The sequence below is a fragment of the Molothrus ater genome, chromosome 16 (assembly GCF_012460135.2).
Source record: "Molothrus ater isolate BHLD 08-10-18 breed brown headed cowbird chromosome 16, BPBGC_Mater_1.1, whole genome shotgun sequence".
NCBI classification, from domain to species: domain Eukaryota; kingdom Metazoa; phylum Chordata; class Aves; order Passeriformes; family Icteridae; genus Molothrus; species Molothrus ater.
Genome location: NC_050493.2, coordinates 310,955 through 323,467, shown reverse-complemented (window position 1 = coordinate 323,467; position 12,513 = coordinate 310,955). Strand labels below are relative to the sequence as shown.

General features: G+C 52.6%; 1 long non-coding RNA gene across 5 annotated transcripts in view; it reads right to left on the bottom strand.

Moving 5' to 3' along the window:
• Positions 1-12,513, bottom strand: part of LOC118692518 (uncharacterized) — a 134,104-nt gene that overhangs the window by 16,040 nt on the left and 105,551 nt on the right. For 4 of the 5 annotated variants that reach the window (XR_004981163.1, XR_004981165.1, XR_008508652.1 and 1 more), the window contains one exon: positions 1,521-3,384. The exons of the other annotated variant lie outside the window; for it this stretch is intronic. This is a non-coding gene — a long non-coding RNA (uncharacterized LOC118692518). Of the gene's footprint in view, positions 1-1,520; positions 3,385-12,513 lie in introns of those variants that run through there. 5 annotated transcript variants of the gene reach the window in all.

The window sequence follows — 12,513 nt, the reverse complement described above, 5'->3', positions numbered from 1 at the left end:
TTGTGCCACCAGAAGCAGCCAGCAGCCACAAAGGGGGGGGGGTGGCCCGAGCACCCCTCACATCTCCTGGAGAAGCTGCCCTGGCTCGGGGGGGCTGGCTCAGAGCAGGGTGTCCTGCTGGGACAGGGGCAGGGGCGGGACAGGGCAGGGCGAGCCCCGCACACACTGCACGGTGTGTGTCAGCAGGTGCGCCCAAATCACCAAGGCTCTTCTGGGAGAAGGGGGTTGCCCCTCTGCATGGCGGGGAAGGCAGCTGGAGGGTCCAAGGGTTCCCAGGGGCACCCAGAGGAAAGGTGCCAGGCTTGTAGGCAGCACCCTGAACTCTGGGGAAGCAAAACGCCTGTGAGGGAGGGAGAGTTCCCCAGGCAGCGCTGAACAGCTGAGCTGCCCTCACCCCATGAGAGCACAGAGGAGCCCGTACAGAGCCCTGCCTGGGCAGCACTGAAAGCCCTCAGCACGTGCTGTTGGAAGGATGAGCTTTGCTGAATATTTCTGAGGAACAGAAGGTACCTTTGGGAGCCTTACCTGGGTTTTAATGAAGCTTTTTGCCATTGAATGTAAGTCAATTTTCTTGGAGTGATTACCCTGTCTCTGGAGGGTATTGTAGGAATAGGTAAGAACTAGAGAGGGACAGGAGTAATATCAAGGACTAGAACAATTCTTAGGTAAGGAGAGACAGAAAAACAGGGTAGAAACAGAATGAATAAATAATAAATGGTCTTCAAGAGACAGGCTGGGAGCTCCTCTTATCCCACTCTCATAAAACAGAGGAAATATGATGTTGAATTAAAAGGTGGAATAAAAGGTAAACACTTTCCTCATGTGAGCTGTAACAACTGCACGGTCCCAGGCACTCCCCAGGGAGCTCAGCTCTGCCTCACAAGCTTTGGCTCTGGGATGCAGAGGAAGAGCCTGGGATCAGCTGGTGCTTTGGTCCAGGCGGCAAACTGACTCCCTCCTGCAGCAGAGGCATCTCCCTGAGCTGATGAGAAACTCAGAGCTGGGGTTTTAGGCTGAGGGCCCTGCAGCTGGGCCATGCGTGGGAAGGATCCTCTGCCGATGCTGTGCTCCCACCCTGGGGTACCAGCTTCCATCCTCTGGACCTGCAGCTGGTCCTGCAGGCACTGTCATGAAGCCACAGGTAAAACACAGGAGCAAACAGATGAAGAAGTGCTCATGCAGGAAGAGGCCATGAGCAGACTCTTCCTTCCTTCCTTCCTGTGAAGCTGGCTCCCGGGGACGGGACTTCAGGGAACAGGAACTCCTCTCAGTTCTGCACCAGAGAACGAAGACTTTCTCCTTTTAACATTCATAAAACAACCCAGACTGTAAGCTACAAACTGCAGAGCTCCTATTTACATATATCACTGCAAGAACCACAGTGCTCGTTATGAATAATTTAGCATGATGCACTCTCACACCAGCCCTGCTTGCTCCGTGGCCTCCTCTCAATGGGGCCTTTGTGGCAGAGGGATCAGTAATAACAGGTCACTTAACTGTAAATAAAAGTGACACTGGGAGATATGCTGGAGTATTTATTTGTACTGTTGTATTACTGTAAAACTGTGTTCATGGAGATCAGCTCCTCACATGTTTACTCGTCATGCAAAAATGTGTTTAGCAAAATGCACCTGACACAGCTGATGCCCAGCAGGTGTGGCTGTTCCATGCTGGGCACTGCCCTGGAGCTGCTGTGCCCTGGGAGCTGGGGCAGCTCGGGGCTGCTCAGCCTGCCCAGCACAGCCCTGCAGGCTCGGGACAGGCACCACACAGCCCCGGCAGAGCTGCCAGGAGCAGGGACTAAAATGAAACATTTTGTGGCAAAGAAGCAAATTTGCTGACAGTGAGTTTGGTATGCCAATTTATTTGGCTTTCAAAAGAACAGCTTTTTAAGGAGTTTTGGTGCTTGTCCACCTGATGCCTTTAATGTTCTTAAAAAGAACAAATTCACTAAGGATGTTAAGTTCTTCATTTTGGACCAAATAAGCACTTCCCCACACAAAAAGGCTGCCCTCTGTTCTGTGTTTTATGGTACTCTCTGCTTTGTAGAAGTTTTTGAAAAGTCATTTAATATCAAGCTAATGTTTCTGGGCTTTTTCAGCTGCAAGCAAATAGAAAAATCAGGAAGATTTACTTCCCAGGAAGTAAATCAGAAAATAGAAAAATCAGGAAGATTTACTTCCCGGAAAGTAAATCAGGTTTTTACTTGCCCAGGAAGCTCTTTCCCACCTGTCAGCTCCTCCTCCCCTCTCTGCCTGCAGCCTCCATCCATCCCATCCACCAATCTTCCCCAGCACAGTGGCACTGCAGCTTGCTGCTGCATGACAGAGGGCCTTGGCCCCGGGGACAGGGGGGACCCTGCAGCCTTCAGCCAGGCAAGGATCACACTGGCCTTGGCCTGCAGCAGTCCACAAATTCACTTGCCATCAGTGGCATCAACCTGCATCAAAAATTAAACTGCTGCCTAGCAGAGCTCCACTGTCAGTGGGTGATGCTCCTGGGATCATCCTGGGTGCAAGGGGATGCAGAGGAGCACGGGATGAGGGTCCTCCGTGCCCAGCACGTCCCTGTGGAGATGTACCCCTGGTCCTGTGTCCCCAGAGGATGCAACCAGCCCAGACTTGCTTTTCTCAGTGCCTTTGCAAAGGGCTGTTAATCCCAAATCCCTGGAGGGACAGTACCAGCATCTCCCTCCAGAGCCCCAGGGCTGGCTGCTGCCTCCCTCCCTGGCCTGGCAGGACAGGGCAGTGGGGCTGGGGGCTGCCCTACCGCTGTGGGACAGGGCTGGGATCCCTCACATCCAGCAGCAGCCCCTTCCCAGTGCTCAGGATGGCTTTTCCCAGGAACTGTTATTAGCTCAGTATGGGAGGTGATAATAACAAGCCATTAATGGGAATCTGTTTGAGTGCCACTGTGTGGCAGGATCGTAAATTAATGGTCATTTCATTTATTGTCATTTTACCCATAACAAGATGCTGATTTTCCTCCTGGGACAACGAAATTGATCTGTAAGAACCATAAATCCTCCCCCGTGGTGTGGCTGGAGCAAGGCGCTGGATTAACAGGCTAATGGCAGAGATGTGAAAGCTCATGAATCACGTGGCAGCAGGAGGAGAGGGCAGCTGTGCTGGCATCACACCGGCTCCTGTGCCAGAGCTCTCTGCAGGCTGACAGCGAGGTATTTCAGGCATCAGATCAAGAAGATCCAAATATCCCTTGGTGGCTTGTATTTTCTGTTAATGGAAATTTTTTAAAGGCAAACCAAAATGGTCCAGGACACCTCGTCGCCTTCACCCCATCAGGGGTGTCCCAGACAGATGCTGCCTGCACACCAGCAGCTCAGGATCAGCCAGGAAGAGGATTGATGGCTTCTGTAGCCTTTACCTGGAGCATAAAACAAAAACACATTGAAAATTTATAGCACGCATTGAGCTGAAATGCTTCCTTTGCTTTGTGTTCCCTGCTGTTCCCTGGACCCCCAGGCAAGCACCTTTACTCAGTGGAGAAGTCTGGCTTCACAATAGTGATGCCTGGAAATAAAAATTAAGAAGACAAAGTTTCTCATAATTAAGTCTTTGAATGGGAGAAGGAATTGGAGCTGTTAGGGTGCTGAGTACCTCCCCATCCTGCTGCAGAAGCAGGGGCAGAGAGGCACAGCTCACTCTGTGCCTGCCCCGTGCTGAGCTGGCTCAGTGACCCTGCAGCCGCTGTCCTGGTCACTCTGCTGGGAGCCCTGGCGTGCTTTAACCACCGATGGCTCTTGGAGCCCTCGCTCCTTACCCTTACACCCCTTACACCCCTTACCTCCTACCTCCTACCTCCTACCTACCCTTACACCCCTACCTCCTACATGGTCAGGGCAGGATGTGGCACCAGGGCTGGCTGGGCAGAGCTCCCTACCCAGAGGGATCCTTCAGCAGAGAAAGGCAGTGGGGAATACACCCCTGGGACCCTCTGCTGCTCCCAGGAGCCCTCTGCAAACCCTCACCTCCTGCAGAAAGGTGTTTAGAAGGCCTAACAGTTATCTGGACTTTCCCCTTGTGTAATTCAGCAGAGATATAATTTTAAATATAGCTATTTTTCTCACTCAGATACCAGAAATATTAACTGGCCAAACTTTGCTGTGGCTGTCACCATCCTTTTAGCAGTGTGATTGCCAGCAGGGATTTATTGTCCTCCCCGCACCTGGGTTATTTGAGTTTTGCTTTGCTGCAGGGCCAGGGCAACAATAAATTTCCTTCTCCTCTGGAACATGCTCTAACCTCTCATTTTCTAATAAAGTGTTAAACCTTGGAGCAACCACATTGGCCTGGTGCTGGAGAGGAGTGGAGTTCCAGCTAAGCCCAGGAACTGCCCGTTGTGGGCAGGAGGGGCACCTTTGGGAGCCAGGACACCTATTCCCGTGGTGGCTGTCATGAATTCTGGCTTCTTTTCCTCGGGAGAGCCCCCTCCCCAAGCAGAGGCTGTGTCCTGCCTCTCCTTGGCAGCCACACCCAGCAGAGTGGCTGAAGGCATCAAGGGAGGGTGTTCAGGAGAGCCCACCCGGGACAGTGGCAAGAGGAGCAGCTCAGGAGCTCCCCAGCCACAGGCAGTGTCCCCATTGCAGCCCCTGCCCACCCAGCCCACAGCAGGCTGGACCTCAGCCGGGGGTGGAGGGACAGCAAGGGCAGCTGGCAGCACTGAGCTCATCCCCAGCACAGGGCTTAGGCTGTTAAAGGGCTCCCAGCCAGCAGCCTCCCACCATTCCAGCCCTTCCTGCTGCTGCAGGGCTGCAGGAGAGGCTGATGGGGCAGGAGGGGGTGATGGGTGGGCAGGTGAGTGGTGCATCTGCTGCTGGTTGTTACTGAGCCAGAGCTGGCTGCAGCACCAGGTTCCACTGGCTGAGCTGGTTGGTGAGTTATGGCAAGGACCCATGTTCTGGAGATATGATTTTTCCAATATATTCTGTTTGGATTGGCAAGTTGGTCTCACTCTTTCTCAACTGACTGATAAAGCACTAGACAGGGGATTAGTCCTCTTGGAAGCTAAAGAAAGAGGTAATTTGGGTTGTTTATAGCCTGCAGGGGTAGAATCAAAATGTACAATACTGAGAGAGTCAAACTTTTACAGCGTATGGCAGAGCCATAACTCAGAGCAAGTATCACACATTACAGTCCTGTGAAATGCATTCCCGTGACAAAAGGCTGGAAAGGCAGAAAGAATGAGAGGAATTAATCTGTTCTTGGGACAAATATTGTAATGAAGACAGGAAATGCCAAGAAAACTAACCTTCATCCAGTTCAGTCTTGGAATTAGAGTGTTTAACCCAGAAGTCCTGGCCCTGTGCTTTGTGCAGTGTTGGAAACAGCCCCAGCCCCAGTGTCTCTGCGGTGTGGGCAGAGAGGAACCCTAGCTTGACCTTGGCTTTTCTGCACTAAAGGAGTAACAGCTTTCCCTCGACTGGGTTTTGCTGGATTTCCATAGCTATTAAATCTAATTGCTGAGATAGAGTTATAAAATTATAATTTTAACCATGCAATTTAGATGGAGTAACCGGTCGCCTATTTCTGTGATTATCCCTGATTATTAAATGAACAGCTGCCTCCAAATATGTTTGCAACAAACTAATTCAATGAGTGCATGTGCCTGAATATTCATGGCCCTTATTCACAGCACAGACTTTTTCACTGTGACTTTAAAAGTTAATTTATCCTGGCAATTTAAATAAATCCACTTCCATCAGCCTCGGCTCAAGCTCCAGACTCTGACAGGGAGTTTGGCAGCGAGGAAGGTGTCCCAGCCCTGCCTCGGCGGGGCTCGCACACGCACCAGCCCAGCGTCAATTCCAGCCTTCTCCCCTGTCTTGTTTGCGGGTTTGACAACTCTTCTCTGCACAGAACTAACGCAGTGTGACACTCCACAGTCTGGTTTAGCTTTACCACTACAATCTGCAGCCATGCCAAGCAGTGAGGAGATAGCCCGCCCTCCCCAGGCACTGAGATATGGGCACAGCTGGCCAGGGCGAGAGCCGGCCGAGGCTCCCCCGCTGCCAGGCTTCCTGCTACCAGGAATTCAGTTCTCCTCCTTGCCCAGGAGGTGCCTTGCGTTGCGCCAGCCAGAGCGAGGCCGGAGGGGCCAGCAGCATCCCAGGCAGCCAGAGCTGTTTGCAGCCTGCAGTGTGCCGGGGGTGGCTGTGGAGCAGCCACGGGGCAAGGCACCCCCACTCTGCGGGGCAGAAGAAGGCAATGGGACACGGTGCAAGTGCCCTTTGGCACCTGCCACTTTGGCCGTCTCCTGTGGCCCCAGCCAGGGGCAGACAGCACAGACTGGGGCAGATCTGTGTCAGGGTCTGGCTCCCCCTGGGACAAATGCTACTGTCCCCAGCCTGGCCTGCAAGAGCACTAAATACATTTATTGGCCTTAAATCTCTGTGCACTCTTCAGAGCAAGCTGCAGTGCCACTGACCACAGGAGCATTTTAATAATAGCCACAGCATGATACAGACTGCTTAGAAACCTGAAAGTACTGCCTGAGTGAGTGCCCAAGAACTGTTATTTCATCTGATGCTGTTTGTATCAGGAAGCTCTGGAATTCCCCCTGGGGTCTTCCAGCCACAGTGGCAGCATGCAGCCTCTGGACCCCAGCAGAAACCTCCTGCACTTGGGAATGTGCTAAGCTTTACATACTTACTGGAGAGAAACAGCAGCTGCTCAGGAGGCAAGCTCAGCTCCCAGGACACATTTCTGAGGTGCCTATTAGGCAAATGCTGGCAGCACATGCCTGGGTTCTCCAGGCAATCCATCCATCCTGCCCCTGTGGAAGATCAGCAGCCACTCCACTGGAACAGGCACGCACCAGCCTGGAACACCAAGCCTAGTTGGGGCAGTGACTTGTGCAACCTCTGAGTGCAACAGCTTCCTCACATCCCCACTGACATGTCCTTTGGCAAGCAACCACCTTAAAAAAGGTCTGTTTAAAGCGTTTATTAAAAATCCAAGAAAAAAAAAAAAAGAGAAGAGAAATCTGTTAAAGCATTTGAAATGTAAAGTAGGTCTTTCATTCCAACAGCATCCCTGCTGCCTTTTGTCTCTTCCTGTACAGAGGTTTCACAAAAAGAGCCATAGTTTGACAGATGTTCAGATAATATTAAAGAGGGCAACGTCTGATTGTGGGGGAAAATAAACAGTTCAGCTGAGGCAGGCCAGAGCTGTTGGACTGTGACTGGCTGTTCTGCAGAACCAAACACCAGTAGGAAGGAGGGCTCAGAGGGGCCTGGCAGCCCCTGCCGGAGAGAGGAGCCCATTCCACAGCCTTCCCAGCTCCTGGAGCCCCGCATGTCCTCCCAGGGGACATCCCTCCATCAGTGTGTCCTGGGCCCCCCAGGTACAGGGGTCTGGGTCTGGCTGGGGGTCCCCCAGCTCTGTAGTTCCCATGGCTCTGACAGTGCTGTCTCCCCCTCATTCTGAGGGTGCCTGACCCTGGGTGCTGAGGCTGCATCCCTTTGGGCTGTTTGCCATGGGTGGGCACAGGGACAGGCCCCTGCTCCAAGAGATTGATTGCCCTGCTGCTGGGCTCTGCTTGTCCCAGGCATCACCTAAAGAAACTTCCAAAGATCCGCATGGAAACTCATCCCTGTGTACCAGTCCCTTTGGGAGAAACAGAACTCCTCCTCGGCCCCTGTATGGCTGCTCTCAGCCCTGTGTCCCTGCTCTGTGGGGTTGTACCCATGGGCAGGGCAGCAGCAGGCCCTGCCCTGGGACCAGGGGCTCTGGGTCCCTGCCCTGGGAGAGAGGTTTGGCAGAGATGCCACTCTCTTGCAGCTGGGGAGGCAGGAACAGGCATCAAGGAATGCTCCTGCTGTTCTAACAAGGAACAATAGATTACAAAGCTAGTTAAAAATTCATCCAGGAGAGGCAGAGTTTCCCAAGCATATCAGAGTTAATATTTATAAAGGGGATTGTTGCTCAGTCTCAATTATCCTAAAAGCTTGGTACAACTGATGCATTGGAGAAACCACGAACACAGACTTGTCAAGGGAAAACCATTCCCTGTGACCGCTAACAAAATGCAATCAGATCTACAGCATGTGGAGCCAATTGATTTTCAACAAGACCTACAATGTAAACAAATGATTGATTCTCAGCACTTTCATTTCTGAGCAAGCAGCCAGACACCTCTCCAGCTCCCGGTGCAGGTGAGGCTGGAGGTAAACAGGGCTGCAGTGGGGCAGCTCAGCACTTTCATCACCACAGAACAGCAGGAGCTTTGATTTTTGTTTCCCCGGCCCCTTAAGCAGCCACTAAATAATGAACAATTCCTCATGCAAGCAGCCCCCGATCATGTGAAATCCTTCTGCTGCCAGTGGTCATGTCAGACCACATTCTGCCTTCAATGGGAGTCAGGAGTTTTTTATTGCTTTTGCATTTTGCGTCCTCTGATGTTTCCAGGTTCGCTCTGATTTACTCGAGGCAGATGAGACAGGAATATCTCCAAGAGCTTTATCCCTGCTCTGTCAGTGCTGCAGCAGTGCGCTGGTGTGTGTCTGTGCCAGCCGTGCAGAGCTGCCCAGACCACTCCCCTCTCCCTGTGAAACCAATAAGCCAAACTCCACTGCACAGTAGCTGCTGGACCATGCCCCTGGGTATGTCAAATTAAACCTCAGCCCAGCACAGGCAGACTGCCAATATCAGCACCTGTCCCTGGGCAGGGGTGGGCACCTGGGAGCTGGGGCTGCTCCTAACCCTAACCCTAACCCAGCCCCAGCAGTGGAGCCACAGGACTCCAGGGTGTCACCCACTGGCACATCTCCTTTCCCCTCTCATTCACGCCCCTGGTTGCCCCCTCCAAACTGTTTTGGTGCCAAGGAGGCACCAGCGCGGGGCCTCCATGTGCTCCCCCACCCTCCAAGCCCTGCTGGAATGCTGTTAGGATTACTGATGGAGTAATGGAAGGGAAAAGTCACATCTCCATGAAGTGCAGCAATAGGTATAAAACTGCATTTCCAGAGCTCTACGACCTGCCTGTTTCTGCCTCGTGTGCAGAGTGATGAGCTCTCTGGTGCTTCTGCAGCACAGGGTTCCGAGGGTCCCCAGGGAGGAGGAGCCACTGCCCCCTCCCCAGAGCCCCTGGGAACGAGGGCCTGGAGCTCTGCTCTCCCAAAGGTGCCAGCCCCCTTATACCAGCAGCAGAGAGCTGCCCTCGGGGCTGGGGGCCTGTAGACAGCCACGTCTGGGTGTGCAGCTCCTTCCCTGCAGAGCAGGAACAGCGTGGGGCTGCTGCCTTGGATGTCCACCTTGGGCTACAGCTGCCCTCTGGCCACAGAGCCGAGTCCTTCCCAGGAAAAGCCTCCTCTTTCCAGATCTCTGGGGCTGGGCATTCATGACCCCCCCGGGGGGGTCCCCGAGGTGGCAGAGCTGTGGGGTTCCCCCCCGGCCACCCCAGTGTGTCTGTGGTGGGATGTGTGCTGCGGGGAGGGCTGGTGGCACGCCAGGCATCGTGCCTGCTCCTGGAGCCAGGGGCTGGCACCAGGCCCCGTGAGTGGGCGCAAGTTCTTCCTAAAACACAAACAAAGAAGGAGGCTTGCGTGGGCACTGACAGATTCCTGCGCATAGAGGGACTCCAACAGGGCCAGGAGTGTTCCTGTTTAAAATTAAAATGGTCTTTTCAAAGGAAATTAAAACTCGTGAAAGCAACCACAAACATCTGTGATCTCTTCATAAAGGCCTTCCTGGCTATTTTAGAAATTACCCTGTGCCCATTATAGTATCAGCATAATTCTGCCTCTTTATTTCAAGCTAGCAAGATATTTATATTTTAAATAATTTTTACATAGTTCAAATGTGAATCACAAGCTGGTTTTCCTGCTTATGTATTAATTGCATGTGTGTGTCCAGTGCTAAGCCTTTTTGCCATGTAATTTGTACAACGTAATTAACCATGTAGAAACCATATTACGTTGTGTTTGGAAGTGTTACATCCAGTTAATCTAATTGACTAATAACATGTTTTCATTTAGCAGCACGTACTGTATTTCCAGTGATTGAATTAATGTCATGTTAACGGCTGCTTTTTGCAACAACATTTGGCATAAATTGCATTAAAAATTGATGTTCGTACAAATGTATTTTGAATACAGCTCAGCATGTGGCCTGGGAAAACACTCCTGCTGTTTATAAAATCAGCTCCACTTATGAGTGCACTCTGAGGCACGGCACTGCTGGCACTGCTGGCACTGCTGCCCTGCCCGTGCACTGGGACCCCCCGGACCACTGTCCCCCCTTCCCACCCTGCATCTGAGCCACCCCAGCTGTGACACAGATTCCTTGGGCTGGCAGTGCCCAGGGTTACCACTTTACTGCCTGGGCTCTCGTGACGGGTTTTAAAAGGACTCTCTGTTGATGAGATTGTGATGGGCAAGCTCCAGGCCTGTGCTGGTAGAGGCAGACCCAGAGGCACCTCCTGCCATGCCCTCGGTGAGTGCCCAGGGCTGCACCTGCCAGCCCAGCCGCCTGTCCCCCAGCAGCCATGGGGACAGGATGGGCACGAGCCCCACAGCCACCCCCTGCCTCCCATCCACGCTCACAGGAGGCCCCAGGGCGGTGGCCCCATGCCCCTGTAGCCAGGAGACTCTCGCTCACCTGGATTTGCTGTGGGAAACAAGTGGAAGTGCAATGCCCAGACCACCCTCCACAGCCACCCCCTCTGGAGGGGCCAGGAGAACGGGCAGGGCAATGCCCATTGCACACAGCCAGGCCAGTCGTGTCCCAGTCTGCGGCCACAAGCCCGTTGAAGGAGCTCAAGGCTCTCCCTGCTTCTCTTTGACAGATTAAAAATCCTGATTTTTTTTTGTTCTATACCCATCAGTGTATTCTGTTTCTGCTGGGATAGAGGGAGTTGATTTAAGATATTTGTGAAAGCAAAGCTAAAAAAGAACAGGAAAATTGTTGGCTGTGGTGGCACTTGTCCAAAGCCAGGAAAGCAGGAAAACAAGGCACAGCTGATGGCAGCTTGATGTCTTGTTTCCTCATAGACATTTGCCATGCCATTGCAAAACCACATTTTCCCCACCTCTATAAGCACCACTCTGGTAAACTGGAGGGGCTGTAAAAAACACCACAAGTGGTCTGTGAGCCAGCGAGGCTTCACAGCTTTGTAGGGGAGAAAGTTTCCCTTCCTGGGCTTGCTGTCTTCTTTGCAGGCTGTACAGGCTCTATTCTCCATCTCTCCTACAGTTGCTGCTGATCAGCTCCACGGGTGAGCATCCTGTGGAGGGTGACTTGCTGGAACCCCACTCCTGCTGCCCATATGCAGCTGTAACCCTACGGCATCCACGGTGTGGGGGCAGCCAGGAACCACCAGAGCTGCTGCCAGGGCAGTGGCACCCGCAGCCCCTGCTGGGATGGGAGAGGGGCAGAAGGTGCAGAAGGCAGTGCTGGGCAGGACAGCACAGTGCTGCAGGGAACAGCCTTTGCCTCCCTGCTGCATGGGGCAGCTGTGGGATGGAGTTCAGCCAGGAGTTCAGCGTTCAGCCAGGAGTGCTGCTCTCAGGGGCCATCCCTGTGGGTTTCAAAGACAAAACATAGACTCAAGCTCCACCTTAGAATCAGGACAAAGAGGAGTGACAGCCTTGACTCATGGCAGTGTACCTCATTGGACCCCAGTGTGTTATTGCATCCCACCAAAGACCTCTGAGAAACAAAACCATAACCAGAAAGAAGCTTAAATCACAGAACCTCAGAGCAATTAAAAGCCATGTTCATACAGAGCCATTAGCACTGATTCTCACACTCTTTACATAGGAGCAGAACATAATAATAATTTCCAATTAAATTATGCTTCTCCAAGGTGCATTAACCACTTTTATCCATCCGATTAATTGGATGCATCTCTGCTGCATGGAGCAGTTACACCGCTCTAGAGGGAAAGCAGACAGTTAATAACACCTGCCGCTGTGGTGCTAATGTAGGAACACTCTGCTGCCAAACCCACAGGCACATTCACTGCAAACTGTCCACCAAACACAGCTCTGTGGCTCCCTGCTCCTGTGCTGTCCTGTGCTCTGCTCACTCCTACAGCATGACAAGGGGATGCACCAGTCCCTGGGCTTCACACCAGCACTTGGATCTCGTGTTCCCTTCCTCCCAGGACACGGCACCGGGAGGTTCTGTGGGAAGTAGCAGCTTCTGTGAGGAAATTGCAGCGGGCCCAATTTATGCAGGGAGAGGTGGCCTGCTGCCATGACCCAGGGATGAGAGTTAATTGAGTGGGATGTATGTTTCCATGCAAATTCTTTGGGCACCCAATTCTTCAGACTCCTGAGTGAGAAATGAAGGCAGATTCCTCGCATGCAGCAAAAGTGATGTTTGTGCAACACAACAGCAGCAGCAGGGCAGCATGTGCCTGAAATACTGTGAATACTGGGACACCCAGACGTGTGTGGTGGCCTGAGTGTGTCTGCAGAGAGCTCACAGACACAAGGGCAGCTGCACCTGGGATGGAGCCCCAAGGTGCCTTCCCACAAAGAGGTAAGAAGGG